This window comes from Monodelphis domestica, chromosome 6 (genome assembly GCF_027887165.1).
Source record: "Monodelphis domestica isolate mMonDom1 chromosome 6, mMonDom1.pri, whole genome shotgun sequence".
NCBI classification, from domain to species: domain Eukaryota; kingdom Metazoa; phylum Chordata; class Mammalia; order Didelphimorphia; family Didelphidae; genus Monodelphis; species Monodelphis domestica.
The window spans coordinates 108,470,824-108,490,077 of record NC_077232.1 but is presented as its reverse complement, the minus strand read 5'-3'; positions in this window follow the sequence as shown (position 1 = coordinate 108,490,077).

The following is a 19,254-nucleotide window of genomic DNA, read 5'->3' as shown; positions in this document are numbered from 1 at the left end:
AAAAATGTACTGAGGTACGGGTTTCCTTAATACAGTAGAACCATGTGGCTCTGAGCCTACTGTGTATTGGGAAGGAAAAGAAAAGGATATACAGCATGTGGTAGGGAAGTCTTTGCTGACCTTTGCATAGTATTGTGTTGTGCTAGCATTGTTACAAGAAGCTGGGGCCAGATCTGTAATGAGGTCTGTGAATAAGAACTGGGTCAGGGAGAGTTACATCTAGAACAACAATCTAGCAGCTGAAAGCAACAGAGATGGGGAGGGGGGGACAGGCAGGGGGAGGACGGTAATCATCCTGCATTTGTTGGTAGCTGATTCAAATCAATTCAGATCAACAGTTATTGAGCACCTACTTTAGGAAAGGACCAGAGACAGCACCAGAGAGTAAATGGGTAATTGTGCTTAGTGCAGAACATACAAAAAAAAAAAAAAACCAGTCCCTGTCCTCAAGGAGCTCCCAATCTAGTGGAGACAGCAAGTAGACCACCATGTACAAAGAAGCTTTACACACACTAAACTGATATTAATCCAAAATAAAAAGGATTAAAAGCTGGAAGGAACTTGGATTCATGGAGTCCAACCATTTCATTCTAGAAATGAAAAAATTGAGGCTCATAGAGAGAAATGACTCACTTACATGGCCACACAGTTAATAAGCAGCAGAATCAGAATTTGAATCTAAGTCCTTGGACTACATATTTAAGACTCTTTCCTGTACACCAAACAACCTCTATGGAACTTGGGGTCAGGAGCCAGATGGGAAGTTCAGGTCAATAAAAAAATAAATACTCCAAATCAAGAAAGAAACTCTGGGGGGCAGTGAGGTGGCTCAGTGGATTGAGAGTCAGACCCCGAGAAGAGAGGTCCTGGGTTCAGATCTGACCTCAGATACTTCCTACCTGCGTGACCCTGGACAAGTCACTTGACCCCCATTGTCTAGCCCTTACCTAGTATTTATTCTAAGATGGGAAGTAAAGAAAAGAAAAAAACAGGAAATTTAAGTTTAATCTCTGAGAAAAACAAATTCCTCAAGAATTCTGAAAAGCATTACACAGTGGAATTAGCCTTTGCATTAATCCATTGTTTTATTTCTTACTAGAAGTTTTTACTTAGTCTTGTTGACATCTTGCCTATGATAAACAACTGACTTTCTTAGTCCTTGTCAAAAGAGAGCCAACTCCTCCAAGAGGCAGATTTCCTCTCTTGGTGCTTCAGTCCTGGATCAGAGGAAGAGCACCACCTACTGAATGACCTATTCCATTTTTAAGTACTTGCGACCTTTTTAAGAGTTCCTTCCTGGTTCCAGGAACAGGAGAACTTCCAAGGAATCTGAGTAGTACTGTGGAAACCCAGACTAACCTCCATTATTATTCTAAATAATAAATAATTTCCTTTAAGTTATGAACAATAAATAAACAAATTATTATTAAAATATTATATTATTTACAGAGACAGGGAAGAATTCTGAGGAAACAGTGACAATGAGAAGCAAGGATCACTTCATTTAGGTCTGTGGGAAATGGATGACAGCTCACTGGAGAAACTCATTGCTTTCTAACTTATATTAATCTCATGTATTTTTCAAACAAATCTTGCCACTGGATGTTACTTGATGGTACATGATTGATCAACATAAGCTAAAACAGTATTTCTACTATTCTATTTTTGCTTCAGTTATCAATACCTTGCTGAGAGATTCCACATTAGTATTTAAGTCAAGGAAAGAAAAACATAATTTCCATGACTGACAAATTGCTGTTTTCAATTGCTCCTCTACATATCTTCAAAAATGATGCTTTGGTTGGGTCCCATAGATCTTCATGTCTGAAAGTTCACATTTGCCTCCTCCTCCTAAATATTGGTTCACTTTTATTCAGAAGTAAATATGGTCTTCCCCAAAGTCCCAAGATGTATTTGTATTGCCATAGACAGGAGGTGCTATAGAGCAATGTTATTAAACCTATTACCCCATTAATCTGTCAATCAATTACTCATCTCTTCCTCTCTCCTCCTCCTCAATCATTTGGGAGGACCATTGAGATGGGCAGAGACTCAGGAGATTCAATAATAGCTCTCCTAGTGTCTCTCAAGTTCTTGCCTTTGCCCTTTCACTTTTTGCTCTGATTTGAGCCCTAAGTGTTTTTGAGTATGTTTTGTTTTGTCTTTCTGAAAGTACTGAGTGAGTATATTCCATTAGTCTATGGGATTATAGTTGAGTGAATGAAGCAAAGCATTATTCTCAGATGGAGAATTTTAAATGGAAAGGCATTTTGAGTTCATATATGTTCATTTATTTTTTTATTTGTATGCTTTAAACCCTTACCACCCATCTTAGAATCAATATTGTGTGTTGGTTCCAAAGTAGAAGAGCTAAAAGAGCTAGGTGAAAGGAGTTGAGTGACTTGCCCAGGGCCATTGCTAAGTGTCTGAAGCTAGATTTGAATACAGGACTTCCTGTCTAATTCTGAATCTTGATCCATTGGACTGTCTAGTTGCCCTTACATATGTATTTTTTAACTAGGCAAATCCAGATGATATAACTAACATGTAATCTTGGGCATTCATTTCCCTTCCCTGGGCCTGGCAGTCTTCAACTTTCAAAAGGAGTTGGACTAGAAGGTCTTTAGGTCCCTATAGGCTCTGACATTCTATATTCTATGACTGAATCAAATTAAATTCCTTACTTCATGCCTGGAATGCCCAACCTCCTCCCTACTACTAAACCTTAGACTTAAAAACCCAACTTAAACACCATTTTCTCCACGAGACTTTTTCTGATCCCCTAGTTGCTAGTGTGTTACCATAAAAATTATTTTATCATATTTTTATATGAACATTTGATTCTCCATTGAAATATATGCTCCTTGAGGACAAGGCATGCCTTGTCTTGGTATCCTCAGTGCCTAGCATTATACAGGACACAACACTTAATTGATATTTGTTAACCTTGATTGATGGATCAGAATTCAAAGTGTAAGCCTGACTCTGTCACCGTCTTACCTGAGTCAAAAACTAAGACTTCTTTCTGCTCTTTTCCCTCTACATGTGTTTTCTTGTCATCAGAATCCTTCTGTAAACAAGGAAAACAGTATACACAGGGAAGAATAGCTACCAGGTTGTATTCATCCGTACATGGTGTAGATTAAAAATCTAATCTTATTCAAGCCCACCTCCCCTTTGAAGAATCCTTTAATCATCTCTGACCAAGGTGGGTCTTTCCTTGCCTGGAGTCCAATAATAATGATTGTCTCCATCATTGGTCATATATCATATGTGCCTATTTGTTCTGTTAGTTACCTTTCATATTATCCTGAGCAAACATTTAATGATCACTATTAGGTGTTAGAGTTCCTTGGCTTTCACCTGTCTTAAAGTATCTGGGGCTGTCATGTGGAAGGGGGATTAGAATTCTTTTGCTTTGTCCCAGAGGACCAAACTCCAAGAAATGAGTAGACCTTAAAGCATGCATATATATATGTATATATGTTATGATTATTATTGTTAAAATTTATAGAGAGATTTCAATTCTATGTGAGGGAAATTATCATAACAATTGGAATTTTTATACTAAAATGAATGGAAGAGTCTCCTCTAGGAAGAAATGGCCCTCCTCAATTAAGGCTTTTAAGCAAGCGGATATTGTCACAGATATTATTAATGAGTGTAGGTTGGACTCGATGGCTCTTCCAAACCTGAGATTCTTTGTTTTTATGAAGAATTAAAGCCTACTTTGGGGGTGGGGGTCAAGCTATTTGGGGTAGTTGAATATAAGAATAATATTTAGATAAACATAAAGAAGAAATGACATTTCAGATTGGGGAATAGCCACAAAAAAAGAGAGACTATTTGGCTGGATGAAAAGATTTCTGTGGGGAAATAGTGGGGAAATAATCTTGAAGGTATAAGAAGGGGCCATATCATGGAGGTTCTTGAATTCCAAGCTGAATTCAACTTTTAGAATGTTATACTGTAGGTAATGAAGATTTTAAGTAAGAGATGTACATGTTCAAAGTGATATTAACCTGGCAGCAACATGTAGGATAAATTGGAATGAAGGAGAGACTCAAAACAGGGAGACCTGTTAGGAGGCTACTATCATCATTTATGTGGTAATTTCAGCCATGCTTCACGTTTTCATCTCCTTCAGGATCCTCCTCTCCACCATTTCAAACCATTTGCCAAGTTTTGATCATTCCACTTTCACAATATCCTTCACATTCATCTCCTTCTCTATATTCATCTCGCCACCACCTTAGGGACAGGCTCTAATTGACTAGATTCTTACATTCCTGGAATAGTTCCCAGCTTCTGGTTGCTCTTCTATCTAACCCATCTTCCAATCAGGTTCCAAAACAGTCTTTCTACAGCACATCTCTAACCGTGTTACTTTCCTTTTAAAGATTCTTAAATGTTTCCCAGTCACCTCTGGGACAAAACACAAATCCTGCAGTTTTTATTAAAACCCTCTCCAGCCCTTGTAGTTAAAGCCCTGACCCAAAGCCTACCTCTCTAGGCTTATTTCACATTATTTCCCTTCATGGACCCTACTATTCAGCCTAACCAGTCTATTCATTGTTTACCAAACAGAATTATATCTCCCACCTCCAAACTCTTGCACTACTTATTCCCGTTCCTAAAATGCCATCCATTTTCATATCTGCCTCTTAGAAATCTTAGCTTCCTCAAGAATCATCTCAGCTGATATATCCTACCTAAAGTCTTCCTTGTTCCCCTTAGTAGTTGGTATGTTCTCTCATCACAAATTATCTTGTATTTATTTATTTGATTACATATAATACAGTGTAAGCTTCTGTGAGGAGACATTAAAATTGTATTTCTTGTATGCCCAGCATCTACTGGTGCTGTCTTGTATATAGTAAAACCATAATAGATATGTCTCAAATTATTGGCTTGAATAAAGGTCTGAACTGGAGTGGTAGCTATGGAAATGCAAAGTGTGAATGTGAGTCATATTCATTCCTCTCTAACTAGACTTTAACTCCCACGAGGACAGGATCTGTGCCTGATTCATCTTCACTGTCCCCACAGCACCCTCCACAATCCCTTCCACATAGTAGGTTCTCAAAAAATGTTGTAAAGGATTACACTGTAGTCTCCTGAGGCTGAGTTAATGGATAGCTTCCTCAAGTTGGGAGATACCTGTCAACTGGACCAGGGGTCCCTGACCTGAGGAACCTCTTGGGAGACATGGCTGGCTCCATCTATGTTTCCAGTTTCCTTTCTGTCAAGCCCATGACCTTGTTTCCCCTCTGACCCAGCGCTCATGGTATGTTTTAAGCCTAACCCAATTTTTCCAATCCTACTCCTCCTTTCTTTCATGTAGTTGAGTAAAAGAGTATGCTGTCTCTTTTCAGGTTGAGAGGGTACAGGCAGGGTCATTGTCTTGGAAGACCTCTATCTTGAGTCACAGACATGCCAGTTAGCTGGTACTTAACACTTGCAGGAACATGAACTTGGTTGAGGTTAGGGTTGCTGAATCAAGAGCTCTAAGTATTAAAGGTCTATAAGTTAATCAGGAGGATTCTGCCTTGGCTAGAGTTCCTTCTTGTCTTGTGAAATCATTTGTAATTGCTTTATATCTGGAGCATAATCCTTTCTTTTGAGGTTTTGAAGACTTTTGCAAAGCAATATTCTGCTATATTTTTTTGGTCAGAGTCTGAAGAAATACTGTACTTTATATTGACAATTAACTATTTCATAGTACTTTTCTATTCAAATGACTAAATAAAAGCATTGTCATAATTATTATTTCGTTATTTCTATTACAATATTTTAAAAGTAACATCAATAAGCTGGAGGATACCCAGAAAAGGGTAACCAGTCTGATGAGTGGTGTCAGGACTGTGCCATATAAGGATTCGTTGAAGAAATTGGGATGTTTAGCCTAGTGAAGAAAGAATACACTTACGGGAATATGTAGATATCTTAAGGTATTTGAAAGACCATCTTGTGCATAGTCATGGACCCTCTAAAGATACCCCTAGTTCATGGCATGCTCAAAATTAACCCAAGCGTCTTTACCTATATTTCCTTGGTCATATTAACCAAAGGACGAACTAGTTCAAAGTAAGGAACTTTTAATTAAACAACATAACAGGAAAGAACATGTTTTCTACTTAAACCCCCCATAAACACAGGAGAATGCCATTTTTACCCACAGGTGGAAGAGGGAGCACATCATCCTCCAGGACCTCTAGGCTCACATCCTGTGTCATCCTTGATTTCTTCCTATATCTCAGGACCCATAACTAATTTGTTGCCAATGTCTGCTAATTCCATCTTGGAAAAAACTTGAAAACACTCTATTCTCTCTTCTGACACTGCTTCCACCCTGGTGGAGACCCTCATCTCCTTATGCCTAGACTATTGCAATAGCCTATTAGTTGGGCTTCTTGCCACTTGTCTCTTTCCACTCTAATCCATCCTCCACTCAACCACCAAAGTGATTTTTCTAAACTGAAGATATGACCATCTAAGTTCTCTACTCAGTAAAACCTTATGGCTCCTTATCACCCCCAGGACCAAATATAAAATCCTCTGCTGGTAAAAGTCCATTATAACCTAGCAACTCCTTCCCTTTATTTTCAATCCTCTTACACCTTACATCCACACTACCACTGCCACAAGTACTCCTTGATCCAGTGTCACTCACTTCCTGGCTGTTCCTCAAAAAAGAGATTCCATCTTCCAAATCTAAGTGCTTTCACTCTCTCCCATGCCTGGAATGCTCTCGTCCTCATCCCTGCTTCCTGGTTTCCTGGGCTTCTTTAGTTCTAGCTAAAATTCACCCCTTCTACTGGAAGCCTTCCTTAATTTCTCTTAATTCTAGTGACTTCCTTCTGTTAATTATTTCCTATTTATCCTGAACATAGCTTATTTGTACATATTTGTTTGCATGTTGTATCCCTGATTAAATTAGGAGCTCCTTGAAAACGCTGTCTTTTGTCTTTCTTTGTACACCAACACATAGCAAGTATATGACACATAGTAGGTAGGTGTTTAGTAAATTTGAATTCCCTGACTGATATAGGAAACATGGAATTCTCATGAAGATGGTACACATTTAGGGAACATGTGTGGAAAAGACATATATAAAAGACTCATAGGAATATTCTTGGTTCATAATTGGAGTTGCTACCAGAATATCTCTCTGTCTTCAAAGCTACTGTTTATTTACATGGAGAACTATAGATTTCATCTGATAGTCTGGTGATATGATCAGGCTGGAAATTGTCCCTACTTCTGCAGACTGCTAGGATCTTCTGCTCTTCTACCAACTTTGATGTGTCAGCATCCACCTATATCTTTACTGCTGCCATCTTCTGGTTCTTCACCAAATTTCAGCTGCTATATAGTCTCCTTAGTCAGGGGTCTATTGGCTCTTTTAGCTTCTAGCCTGGGAAACAATTTCAACCCTTTTGTTATTCCAACATAAAGCTATAACCAGCAAGCCATCTAAAGAACTCTTTAGATTGATTTCTTAAAACCTGTTTTTCTATCACCTTAATCACTACTATTTTAAAATTTTAGTTTACTCTCTGTTAGTATATAAAATTTTCTTTCAGTTCCCATAATGCCCCTTTACTGCCTGAGTCCATGTAAATCACCACAGAGCTTTCCCTAACAATACTGTAGTGAGGAAGAATATGATGAATCTATCAGGTTTTTATTTTATATTTTTTTCTGTATTAAGTCAGCAAAAGAAACAAACAAACAAACAAAATCCTGATCCTCCCTACAAATATCAGTTGTTTTACTTGATCTCAAAGTGTAGAACAAGAGCAATGAGGGAAGGGAGTAGCCAAGAGTCAAATTTAAACTTACTAAAGATTGATTTAAATGATCTATAAGGGGAATCATTTGCTTCTGAAGTTAGTGAACTCCCCTTTGTTAGAATTCTTCAAACAAGAGATGTATAATACTAGAGATTCTGTAGAAAGGTCTCAACTTTTTTTAATGTATATATAAATTGTGTCTTTCATCTTTCTATTTATCAGTGCTTTCTCTGGAGGTGGACATTAACAAGTTATTCTTCAAAAATTAATTTTGTGGCTGTATATTATGTTCTCTTGGTTATACTCATTTTGCTTTTCATTATCTCATGTAGGTCTTTCCAAGTTTTTTTAATTAACCTGCTTATCATTTTTTATGACACAGTAGAATTCCTTCATAATAATATATCACAATTTGTTCAGCCATATCCCAATTGATGGACATTCCCTTGATTTCTAGTTCTTTGCCAACACAAAGAGAGCTGCTATAAATATTTTGGAACATAAAGGTTCTTTTTCCTTTCCCCCTGATCTCCTTGAGAAACAGACCCAACAAACAGTGGTAATGCTGTGAGTCTAAAGGCATGTAGTTTTAGAAATCTCTAGGCATAATTCCAAAATGGTTGGATCAGTTCACAGCTCCACAACAGTATATTAGTGTCCACATTTTTCTACATCCCTTCTAACAGTTGTCTTTTTTTCCCTTTTATCATTCCCATTTTGTTATTTTTATTATTTTATAATATTATCTGATAGGTATGAGGTAATATCTCAGAATTGTTTCAATTTGCATTTCTACAATCAGTAGTGATTCAGAACCTTTTTTCCTATACCTATAATGTGGCTTTGATTTCATCATCCAAAAACTCTCTGTCCATATCTTTTGACCATTTGCAATTTAAATGTGACTTTGTGCCACTTACTCTTACTCTTACAAATTTGGCAAAATTCTCTACAAATGAGACCTCTATCTGAGAAACTGTCTATAAAATTTCCTCCTGAATTTGCTGCTTTCTTTCTAATTTTATCTATATTATTTTTATTTGTACAAACCCTTTGTTATATGATGTAATCGAAATTATCCATTTTATATCTTAAAATGCTCATAATCTCTTATTTATTCAAAACTGTATCTTCTCTCTATAAATCTGACATATAATATATCCCCTGTTCTTTGTAACTGCCAAAACGTGGTTGCCAAAACTGTGATTGTTAAAAATTGTAAATGCCAAACTCTGTAAAGGTTTTGGCCAAACTGTAAGGATAAATTTTAGTGTTTTGACTTAAAATCAAAAATAAGTGGTCGCTATGAGAAATTCCCAAAATATGAAAATACCCAAGTCAGCTGGGATTTATGGAGATTTTAATTAATATAAATGAATGAATTAAGGGAAGGAGAGAAAGAGAGAAAGAGAGACAGAGAGAGACAGAGAGACAGAGAGAGAGAGAGAGAGAGAGAGAGAGAGAGAGAGAGAGAGAGAGAGAGAGAGAGAGAGAATATGAGAATAGACAAGCAGTAGAAAATGGCCTCGGCCTGAGCCTAAGGGAGAGGGATTCAGTCTTAATCATTAACCACAATATCCTCTCCAAGCAAGCTCCAGTCCTCACTTCAACTCCAAACTCCAACCAACTCCAAACTACTGACTTCCAATCCAAAAACTTTTACCTGAACTGACTTCTCCTTTTAAAGAAATTTTCTCTCATGTCACCTCCCCTAAATTTTCACATCTAGCAATCACAGTAGATGCTTTTTTCCAGGACTGCCCATTCTTAGTTTTCACCACTCTTTAGTTCTCACCTTCTCTGGTTAGATTAAATCTTCTGAGTACTTCACACCTCTTTGTTAAGCTTGCCTTTTGTAAGTTACTTGACCTTTTAGGTACTAATTTAACCTTTATAGGTACTTAGCACCTTTTTTGTATTAGATCTAAAAATAGACCTAGCTTAAGGCTCTAGCTTTACTATGAGTTAGGGACTTTTCATTGTTCAATCAGGAGTTTACAACTTTATCTTCCCCTAAGGCACTGTCTGAGTAGGGTGGAGTAATTTTAAAAGTTCTCAATACATTCCTGATTAAGTATCTTCATTGTTAAAAATGGGGAATAGCTTTATCAAATCTTCTGAAGTAGAGTCTGACTAGTTTTAAGATTCACATCTTCTAATTTGTTTATATCTCCTTTTATGCTAGGTAATGTATCCAATCTGAGCATATTGTTATGAATGGCATAAGATATTGGTCTATACCTAGTTTCTGCCAAACTACTTTCCAATTGTCCAGCAATTTTCCCCAAATAGGTAGTTCTTATCCCAAAACTTGGATCTATGGTTTTGTCAAATAAAAGATTACTATAAGCACTTTACTATTGTTTGTGGTGTGTCTATTCTGTTCCACTCATCTACCCTTTGTAATATATACCCCTTTTTGGAGAATTATGGTAATAGGACAGGTACACCAGGAAACAAGCTGGAAGAAAGACTAGATCTTGCCCTCCTCCCCCCACACCACTTCCTGTTCTCTTCTCAACTGATTTGAATGCTCTTCTCAGAATGTTAAGATTGAAGGTTTCTTTAGTAACTAATTCTCACCCTCAAATCTTTTAACTAAGAAGTTTTTATACTTTAAGGTAAAGGAGGTAGGGAAATGGGAGAGGGAGAGAGGAAAATAGGTTTCCCTAACTTCATATATTTCTCTGTTAATTGGAGATTTCTCAATGTGTTCAACTCAGGAAATAAAGTTATTTTTCCTCTAAGGGAAGATGTTGATAGCAAAGGATGATTGAGTTTCTTCTGAGCTAAGCTCTAATCATTGACCAAGAGAGGGAGTCCAGCTTCTATCTTCTTCCCAACAGTCAGAAGAGAAGTGATGTGAAGTTCAAGCAGCTGGGCTTCCTAACTGCTCCCTTCAAGGTTCTATTGGAACCCTGTCTCCATCCCAGTTGATTGGTGTTTCACCAAATTCCAAGCCTCTTGCTTTTTCTTGCAGATCTCTTTTGTGTTGCAATGTCATCAATAACACCTTCTATTTCTTAAATTTCTCCTTTATGATACAGCTTAACAATCTGTTGCTGCTAGATCTCTTTCTGTTATATTTTTTCATTAACTTATTTGATATTCTTGATCTTCTTTTACTTTTAAATGAATTTTGCTATTTTTTCTAGCCCAATAAAATATTTTTTGTAATTTAATTGGGATGACCTTAAATGAGTAGATTAAGTAAGATTGTTTTTTTAATTGTATTGTTTTTTTTATTTTTATTTAGTTATATTGGCTCTGCCCACCCATGAACAATGAATATTTCTCTATTTAAATGTGACTTTGTGTAAAAAGTGTTTTATAATTATGTTCATATAGTTCTCAGGTTTGTTTTGGCAGGTTTACCCTCAAGTATTTTATTCTGTCTATGATTATTTTAAATGGGGACTCTCTTTTATCTCCTATAGGTCTTTATTAGTGACATATAAAAATGCCAATAATTTATGTGTTATTTTATATACTCTTTAAAGATCTGAGAATCTATGATGCCATGTTTCCTGAGATGAAAGAAGGATATTAGCATTTCCATATAATGAGAACATATGACTTTTGAGGACAAACCCTACTAGAATTTAAGTACTCTTCTGTGATTGTTATGAAAGGCATAATAAGCCTATCTTCTCCCTAAATATTGCTCCAATCTACCACAGGAATCTCACATTTTTACTTTGTAGAATAGAAAGTTAGAACGGGGATGTACCTTAGAGCTCTAGTTAAACCTCCTCATTTGATATATAAAGAAACTAAGTTTCAAAAAGATTAAGGAACTGGCCAGAAATCACATAATTAGTTGGGGAAATAATTGAGATGAAAAAAAAAAGGGGGGTCTTCAGTGACTCTGCAATATTCTTGGCCCTGATAAAACAAAATGTTATCCAGCAGATAATCTTCATTGAGTCATTAGAGCCCACAAATTTATATCAATATGCATTAGTCTATTATATAAGCTAGCTGTGCTTTAAAATTCAAGATATCGTCTATATTTCCATATCATTGCTCATTTTTACATAACATTTTTCTCATAACAATTCTGATAGGAAAGGAGAAAAAGTATAATAATCTCCATTTTACAGATGAAGAAAGTGAGATTCAAACAGAAATTATATGACTTGACTAGGATCACACAGCTATTAAGTATATAGACTAGAAGCTAGTCTTCTGATGAAGTCTAGTGGAAAGTCCAATCAAGGCTCAACACATGCAAAGAATAAAAATTTCATAAAATTTAATTGTATTGAATTGAACCAAATTAAAAGACTTAAAGTAAAGGCTCTGAAGGGTACAGGACACAGAACAGATGAATTTTGAGGGTGAGAAAAGATGAATGGAAGAGAGGAAATTATTAGGAGCATACAAGACTGCCTAGGGAAGATGGAATACCACAGGATGGAGCTATGGGTAGTCAGAAAACAACATAAGAGCATGAGATGCTTGAAGAAACATGTCTAAAACCTATTGGGCATTTGTTTCTTTGTTTGTTTGTTTGTTTATTTTTTCTGAATTTAAGAAAAAATAAATATATAAATAAATATATATATATATATTAGCAAAACAGAAAATAGATTGTACATGAATCTGCAGGTGTTCGTTATGCCCCGCTTATCTATCTTTTATATTAAATAATTCAAAATCTAACTTTAAAAGCTATCCTGTTTCCCTGATTCCTTCTTCTTTTCTTTCTGGTCTTTTCTATGCATGAACTTCCTTTCTTTCCTTTTCCTCTTTTGGGGGGTGGGGGAGGCAGTCCTATAAGTCCCCTCTTCTTGCCTCTTTCTCCAACTTAAAAAAACAAAACCCTTTAACAAATATTCATAACCAAACAAATTCTCACATTGATCCAACCTTAAAATGTATATCTTGTGCTGCAGTTTGAATCAATCAGTGTGTAGACTTTTAAATGGAAGTTAGAGAGAACTTAAGACAAACTTCAATTTTACAACTATGTTGAATTATTGGTTTGATATTGATAAACTAAAAAGTATTTGAAAGAAGACAATCAAGATGGCAAGGAGATTTGAGACCAAGACATATTAGGATTATGGAAGGAACCCTGTGTACCTTGGAGAAGCCCTCAGGAGGAAAGATGCCTTTTTGGCCTCTATAATAATCCTACTCAATTGAGAGTCCCTTGCCTCTTGGTTAATTTTCACAAATGGATGGACCCCAGCAGAAAGGACTTGAGATTTCCATTGCCTGAGAATTCCCAGCTAAAAATGCCAAAAAAAAAAAAAGACTTTGTATTTGATTCTGGACATCATAGGGAGCCATTAGAATCTATTGAATTGGGAGGAAGGCAGAAGGAGAGGGTATAAAATAGCCAGAAAACTTTAGAACAATCACTTTGGCAGCTGTATAAGGTATCAGTTGTAGATGGGTGTGACTTGAGACCGAAATACAAATTAGGAGGCTTACGGTAGTCCAGGTAAGAAGTGATGAGGGCATGTGCAATTTATGTGTGTGAGTGGAGAGAAGGGAATCTGTATGAGAGATATTGTGAAGATAAAAATGACAGACTTTGGCAATAGATTAGCTATATGGACTGCATGACCAGAGTAGGGGGGGGATTAGGGAGGAGAGGGAAGAGGGGAAGGAAATAATTATCTATTGAGCACCTACTATGTGCTTGGTACTTTTCCTTTACAAGTATCTCATTTAACCTTCACATCACCCTTTGACGGAGGTGCTTTTATATCCCCATTACACAGCTGAGAAAACTGAGGCACACTAACAGCAATACAACGATCTAAGACAATTCTAAGGGACTTATTAAAAATAATGCTAACCACATATAGAGAAAAAATGGTTGGGGTAGAAATGCAGAAGAAAACATATGATTTATCACTTGTTTATTTGGGTATATGATTTGAGGTTTTGGTCTTACAATATTACTCTCTTACAAAAATTAATAATATGAAAATAGGTTTTGAGTTATAATACATGTATAAACCAGTGGAATTGCTTGTCAACTCCAGGAGGGGGGAAGGAAAGGGGGAGGGAGATAATATGAATCATGTAACCATGGAAAACATGAAAAACTGTTACTAGAATAAAATAAAGAAAAATTAAAACAAAAAAGAAAAAGAAAACTGAGGCAAACAGAGGTTAAGTATTTTGCCCAGAAAAACACATGACTAGACAGTATCAGAGGATGAATTTGAACTTTGGTCTTTCTGATTTCTGGCCCAACACTATCTACTGTGTCATTCTAGCTGAGTGAGGAATCAAGGCTTACAGGAGGTTACAAGACTAGATGACTGAAAGGTTGATGATATCTTCAATAGTATGAGGAAAGCCAAGAAGTGGTAAAAATTTTGAGGGAAATATATGAGTTTTGTTCTGGTTTTGAGAAGGCCACAAGGTATGCAGTTATAGATATCCAAAAGGCAGTTGAAGATACAGGACTAGACCTCCCAAGACACTAGAACTGGAAAAATAGATCTGGGCATCTTCTGTATACAGATAATTAAACCCCTAGCAGTTAATGTAATCAACAAATGAGATAGTATAGAGGGAAAAGAGAAAAAGACCCAGTACAGACTGTTGGGGGACATCAAGGGTTAAAGGGTGTGAAAAGGATGAAGATCTACCAAAGGGGACTAAGAAAGGGGAAAACTTGGTAGGAGGGAAACTAAGAGAAAATAATGTCATGAAAATCTTCAGAGGAAAGAAAAACCAGGAGGAGATGATGATCAGCATTGTCAAATGATACATTGAGGTCAAGAAGATTAAAGATTGACAAAAGGCCATAAAATTTGGCCATTAAGAAAGCATTGATGACTTTGTAGAGGGCAAAATTTCACTTGAATGATGAGGTTGAAAGCCAGATTGCCAAAGGGTTGGAGATAGTGAGAGAAGGGAAAAAAATAACTAGTGTAGATTATTTTCTCAAGGAATTTAGCCAAAAAAGAGAGGAGAGAGATTGACAGTATCAGGGATGGTAGGATCAAACAAAAGGGTTTTTTTTCTTTTTAAGGAGTGAGGAAGACACAGGCTTGTTTGTAGATAGCAGGCAAGGAGCCATTAGATAGAGAGATGAAGATTAGAAAGAGAGTAAGGATGACATAGTAGAGAAAATATGCTAGAGAAGATTGGAGAAGATGAAATCATGCATGAAATCAAGCAAGAGTAGATTTTTTGACAAGAGATTAAAGGCTACCCATTCATCAGAGGTAGAGGGGAAGTAGGAGATAATGGGTTCAAAGAATCTGCATTCAAGTCCCACCTATGATATTGTGTGACCTACTTAACCTCTTTAGCCCTCAATTTTCTCATCTGCAAAATTAGGGTTCACTCAGATAATAACTGAGATTCTATCTAGTCCTTAATTTATGATCCTATGATTCATCCATAATTTTCCAGTTTTGCCCCAATTCTCTTGATTTCAAGTCCAAGGTACAAACGTGTCAAATGACTGGGCCCTTGTTCAACAGAAAAAGACTAATTATTAGATTATTTTTATCAATAGCTATAACAAATTATTAATATATTTAACTAATGGATGGATTTGTTATTACTCAATGGGAGAATGTATTTTCCCAAGTGTATTCCCTACTAATACTTTGAGTTTGTCTTGTCCTTGAACTTTCATGAATGAAAGCTCCTATGTACATGGTCAAATGTGTCTCTGTTTCTGGGAAGAAAAGACTGGAAGAGAGCTTATTAGAAAGGCCCTATAAGGCTTCTTGGACATCAAATGAGTTATGCATAGATGAGTAAGAATTATATAGATTAAATTTCCCTTAAAGTAGCATAGAAATTCAATAAATAAATTAAAGTGCATGTGGGCTTAAAAATTAAAATGAGAAAACGCTTGAGGCAAAATGCATCTGACATTTAAAATAATAGATGGCTGAGATGCGCTATGTAGCATGCTTTGCAGTTACCTGAATATAATAGGGAGCCCTTTGGTCACTGTGTTTGACTTGCTGCATGTTCATGGTGCATAATGGTATTGCAGGGAAATTCAATAAAAAAAAGATTTGAACGCCAGCTGTGACTTCAGCATGGCCATTTAAAGACAAAGTGAAAAGACTTGAGCCACGGCCTTCAGCCCAGCACTCACTCCAATGGCAATTTTGCTTTCAGTTGTGAAGGTTTTGATTTCATTCAGTATTACCATTCAGAGAAGCACAGAATCTTGAAGTTGGAAGGAGCCTCCAAAGTCATCTAGTTCAATCCATACCTGACCTCTACAACATGCCAGACAAGTATCAGTCCAGTCTCTACGTGAACCATTTCCAGTGAGGAGAAGCTCACTATTCAACAAAGCAGCTGATACTCTATTTGGATATCGAGAAGCAAGACATTCTTTTTAATGTAGACTGAAAAATATGCATCTCCATGCTTTGTTCTTCCTTCTGTCCTCCTGGTCTTCCATAATGGTCCAGATAATTAGAGTTAGCCTTCATGCTCTACCCAATTCTTGTTATTTCCTGGCTAAATATCCTCAGTTTCATCATTTGTTCCTCATATGGTAGGTATGGTCTCCAGTCCCCCCTCCATCCTGGTTATAATCTCTGAATGTACTTGAGTTGTCAATGTCCTCTTTAAAATATGGAGCCCAGAATTTCAGATGTAATCTGACCATGGCATAGTACAGCAAGGCTGTCATCTCCTTCTTTCCATAATATTATGCAGCTACTAGAATAGCTGAATATCAAAATGAGTTTTGTGACTGGCATATCACACTGTTGATTCGTGTTGAGATTGTAGCACATAAAAAAATCAAAGATTTTTCACATAGGAACTACCCTCAAACCACACACCTAGCTCATCTAATTTTTATGCAGTTGATTTTTTTTTAAACTGAGGGCTTTGTATTTATCACTAATAAATTCAATCTTGTTAGACTAAATCCATCATTTGAACCTGTTTGTGGATCCTGTTTTTGTCATCCAATGTGTTTACTATCTATTCCAGCTTTGTGCCATCTACAAATATAAATAGAGCATCTTGAATCCCTCATTAAATTGTTAAATTCTCGAGAGTAAGGATTCTTTGTTTCTATATACAAAGAGATTGGATCATCAGTGGCAGGGAGGGAAGGATCATGAAAGGGATTTTCTTTTTAAATATGAAGAAGACACAAGTGTTTTTGTAGATGGAAGGAACCAGTAGGCAGGGAGAGACTGAATATTAGAGAATGAAGGTGGTATAGTGAAAGAAATATGCTAGAGAAGAGTGGAGAAACTTGGGATTAAGTATGCCTGTAGAGTGGGTAGCTATGACAAGAATAAGGGCCACCTGTTCATTAGAGACAGAAGGAAAGTAGGAGATTGTAAATTCCAAGAGGATCTGGATCCAAATCACACTTCTCTCTGATTTTATTTGTATGGCCTTTGAGAAGTTACTTAAACCTACTTACTTATCCCTAATAGGGATATAAATATAAACATAAGTGTAGGCACTTAATAAATGTTTGCTGATCATGAATGGATTCATGGATCTCTCCCTGTATGTTAAAAATGTTGATCAGCACAAAGCTAAAGATAGATCTCTGGGCCACTTACCTAGAACTCTCCCTTTGTGAGTTGATAATTATTTATTAATTACTACTCTGGTCATTCTATCACTTTTCATCTGTAGATCTGCTTTGCTTAAACTCCAAGGAACATGATGGCCCTTAGCTAGGTATCCCTGGACATACCCCAGCTTCCTTTCCAGTTTCTTTTTGTGTTTTATTTTCCCCTTTCATATTTTTTAAACTCTTTGAGGGCAAAACTACTATTTTTCCTTTCCTTATTTATATGCCCAGTGCTTAGAATAGTACCTGGCAAATAATAGGTGGTCAATAAATGGTTATAGAATTTCTATGGAAAGGAATTTAATTAAATTTTCAATGCCAATCTAATACAATGACTTCAACTCGGTTGTTGACTACTGTGACTGGTATATCACACTGTTGATTCGTGTTGAGATTGTAGCACATGAAAAGTTGACTACTGCTGCTTAAGATATGCTACAGGGGCCCTTTACAAAGCATGCACCAATGTGGACTGTCTAATATAAGACTAAATGCTAACAACTGGGATAAGGATGAATAATACTTTGTAATAACCACTGTAAGCCTCATTATTTATGTCTGTGCTTCTGATTCCTTATGGAAGCTTTGGTTTCTGCCGCCATATTGAATACTTATTTCTCTTATTTAATTGTAAAGGCAGGTGAGGTAAGAGGGACTGACAGCATTCCCAGTTCATTGTTTATAAGAAATTGTAGTGATCTCTTTGTACAAGTTCAACCCTTCCTTTATCTTATCCCAGGAAACTGTTTTGCTGACCTTGTTTATTCCCACTTTCTCTTTGAGATGGCCAGACAAGAAAGATATTCAAAACAAAATTAGTCATGATCATGGGCTAACACATCAAAGCAAAGCTGGAAGGGATCATTCAAACCACCTTGATAAGAGGGCAGAATCTCCAGAAGACTACAAGAGAAAAATAGTCTTTTAAATGATATTCCTGAATAGTATGCCTATTGTTTTCCAAGCAGACCACCCTGGCTTAAAGTTTGGTGACAGGGAATGATTGCAGCTTTCAAACTGAAAAGTGGCATGGTTAGACCCATGTATAAGAAAGCTAATCTGGCTGCTATGTGAAGGATGAATTGTAGTGTGGTGGAACTAGGGAAAATACCTAAGAGGCAATTGCAGCAATCTAGTCTGGCAATAATGAAGGCCTATATTAGATTTGTGGCAGTGGAAATAGGATGGAGGTGACAGACCTCAAAGTTATTACTGAGGATGGATACACAGGATTTAGTTAGATAGTTGGATTTGAAGATTTAATGCCCTACCATCATATTCAGGTGCAGTTGTATAGTAGACAGGTGAAAATACTACTATGAAGTTTGGGAGGGAAAAAGAAGCTAGATTTAGGAATAATCCATTTAGGAGTGATACTTGAAACCATGAGAGTGGATAAGATTGCTAAGGGAGAAGTTAAAAGAAAATCTTTGTTGGGCCTTTGCTCTTGATAATGAAGCAAACTCAGGTAGAGATCAGTAAAAGGAATTGATTTTAATAAACAAAACACCAAGAAAGATATATATTGCATTAGTGGACTGACCACAAGGGACCAGCCCCAGAAATTCAAACAATACTTGCTTTTAAAATCAACTTTTCATAATAGGAACAAGCCAATTCTGATTGGTAGACATCTGAAAAAGAGAATGTGTCATTCATTCCATCTCAGCTCCTCCTCCCTTGCCGCATTATAGAAGAAGGAGATTAGAGATGAGCAAGATAGGCTGCTACATGCTGACTAGACATGTAAGTAATACAAAAGACAAGGGGGTGAATAGTGTTATTTCAGAGATATCAATTCACAGTCCAGGTAGATGCCGATTTCTAAAATAGGGATCAAAGCATATGCAGCTGCCCTTTCCTATGCTACAATTGACACTTTCAAAAGAAACCCTCATCTTCTAT